This window comes from Manis pentadactyla, chromosome 13 (assembly GCF_030020395.1).
Source record: "Manis pentadactyla isolate mManPen7 chromosome 13, mManPen7.hap1, whole genome shotgun sequence".
Lineage (NCBI taxonomy): Eukaryota > Metazoa > Chordata > Mammalia > Pholidota > Manidae > Manis > Manis pentadactyla.
Genome location: NC_080031.1, coordinates 54,655,201 through 54,658,114, shown reverse-complemented (window position 1 = coordinate 54,658,114; position 2,914 = coordinate 54,655,201). Strand labels below are relative to the sequence as shown.

General features: G+C 41.1%; 1 pseudogene; it reads left to right on the top strand.

The window, feature by feature from the left end:
- The first annotated feature begins 1,652 nt into the window (after positions 1-1,652).
- On the top strand, positions 1,653-2,695 carry LOC118931244 (olfactory receptor 2L3-like; annotated as a pseudogene).
- Positions 2,696-2,914: the final 219 nt, after the last annotated feature.

Sequence of the window (2,914 nt, the reverse complement as noted above, 5' to 3'; positions counted from 1 at the left end):
TGGTGCTCTCTTCCTGGGGTTTATCATCTTAGGGACTCTGTGATATTTCAGAATGTCTTTTCTCTTCCACAAATTGTGGAAATTTTCAAGTATTATTTCTTCAAAGAGACTATCAACTCCTTTTTCTCTCTCTTCACCTTCTGTAACCCCTATTATGTGAATATTGTTTCACTTGGTGTTGTCACACAGCTCTCGTAGCATCTTCCCATTTTTACAAATTCATTTTTCTTTCTGTTCCTCCATTTGTTTGTTTTCCTATTCTCTATTTTCCACCTCATTGATTCTTTACTTCCAGAAATCAACTATTCATTCCCTCCATTGTATTTTTCACTTCAAATCCTATATTCTTCAGTTCTGTCTCTTTCTCACATGTTCTATCCCCCTGTTAAAGTTCTCACTGAGATCATCAGCTCTTTACCTGGGCTCACTGAGCATCTTTATAACTGTTACTTTGAAATCTTTATCAAGAAGATTGATGATCTCTGTTCCATTTAGACCTCTTTCTGTTGTCTTAGCTTGTACTTTTGCTTGGAATATATTCCTCTGCCTCCTCATTTTGTCTAGGCTTCTTCCTTTGTATTAGTAGATCAACTACATCCCTTGGTCCTTCTCAGTGCTCTTCCTCACCAGGTGTGGAAGGTCTGTCCTGTACTCTTCATCATTTTCCAGGTTACTTGTAAATGTAGTTGCTTCCTTGGTGTTTACATGGGGATTTGGTTCTGCCTTGTTTCTTACTCCACCATATTTTTCACAGCCTTACTTTTGTTAAATATATTACTTGTTTTTTCTTTATTATCATGTTACTTTAGTTTTGTGGGAGAGATTGGATATATGTGTGCTGAAAACCTACACTTATCTAGAAGGGGAAATAGTTTTAAATAAAAGAAAATAAAGAAAAGTTATGGGAGTGTAAGTGTGTCATAAGGGAGTGCACAGTGTGATATAATCCTTGAGGAACAGATGTAAAAACTACACATCTTCTTTCCCAAGGGCTTGAGCAGAGCCATGAAAACTAAGATGAAATTGCATTACATATTGTCACATACAGGGCATGCTTAAGCAGTAGAATTCAGAAAACAAGTCATGAGGCAGAAGAGAAACAGTTTGTGTAAATGGTATTGGCAATTAAGATTCATTGTAGATTTCTGGGGAAAAAAGAAGCAAATAATAAGACAGCACCTGAGAAAGATGATTTGGCATTATTGTGCAAGGGAAATTTTAAAAGTAATATTGATTGGCATCATCATCAGATAGTTACCAAAATATACTGAAATATGGGTCTAATTTTATGCTTTGTTATTGATTTTCTAAGCATATACTTGAGTATAAGTTCTGACTTTGATGTTACCTGAATTTATGTAAGGACATAAAATATGCATAACTTATCAAATTGCTTAGAGAAATATATAATTCTCTCAAATTCACAGTACTTCTATAAAATTTTTTTATCACAAATGTTTGCTTCATGAAGATTTTATCAGACCAAACCTATACTTATTTTTTTCAAATCAGGTAAGTTTGTTCTTTCTTTAAAAGCTATACTATGTCATGGACAAATCTCAATGAGTCTAAAACAATGTAGTAAAATAGCTTATTGCTCTATGTTTATCTTACTGTGTACCAGTCTTTAGGAAAATCTAAGTGAATAGCCCATGGAAAATAATAACCAAACATCAACTGAATTCCTCTTGTTGGGGTTGTTCCCACCATCTCCAGCCAGCTGCTCCTCTTCACTCTCACTCCTCTCGTTCTCCCGGTGGCTCTGCTGGGAGACCAGGCCAGAGTCCTCCCGACCCTCCTGGATGCCCACCTCCGCCCTCCCGTGTGCTTCCTGCTTAGCCGGCTCTCCCTGATGGGCCTACGGGACTGTGCCTACCAGGCAGCATCTCCGTGATCCCCCTGACATTCCTGGACGCCCACCTCCGCCCTCCCGTGTGCTCCCTGCTGAGCCGGCTCTCCCTGATAGGCCTGAGCTGCATCTCCACCATCGTCCCCGAGGTGGCTTCCAGTTATTTCTCTGGAAACATGTCCATCTCCTCTAGGCTGTGGGGTTCAGAGTTCCTTGTTCCTGCCTTTAGCAGCTGCAAAAGGATTACTACTGGCATCTGTGGCCTATGATCGTTACGTGGCCGCTTGCTTTCCTCTCAGCTATCCCACCCTTATGAACATCAGAGCGTGTGTGCTGCTGATAACAGGAGCTTGGATAATGGACTCCATCAAGGCCTGTGTCCACACCATACATGTCCTCCATATCCCTTACCGACCATCCAGGGCCACCAACCATTTCTTCTGTGATGTCCCAGCCACGCTGACTCTGGCCTGCATGGACATGTGAGTCTACGAGCACACAGTGTCTCTGAGCACCACTCTCTGAATTGTGTTCCCTCTCATTGGCTTGCACGTTCCCATGGCCATGCCCCCCTGGCTGCCCACTTCATGCACTCACCTGAAGGGAGGAGGAAGGCCTGTTCCGCCTGCAGCACCCACTCGCCATGGTGACCTCCTACTATGTGCCCTTGCTGACACTTACCTGTGCCCAAAATCCCTCCAAACTCCAACAGAGGGTAAAGTACTGGCTGTGATCTGCACCGTCCTGACCCCAATGCTCAACCCCATCATATACAGCCTGAGAAACAAGGAGGTGATGGGGTCCTGGAAGAGAGTGACTCAGAGATTCTGCTCTGTGAAAATTTAGACAATGTTCTTATTACTCTTGCAGCATTAGAAATAGACCATGTTCACATTATGTAGCCATTAAGGAAAATTTATTTCATGATTGAAGACAAGGATTAAAGTTAACCCGTTAATTTTAATGGATTAAAAAGTTGAGATTATGCAAAATTATTATATGCACCCTACACCTTTTTTTGTTTTCTTTAGTAATTAAAAAAAAGAAACCTGATATGTATATAGT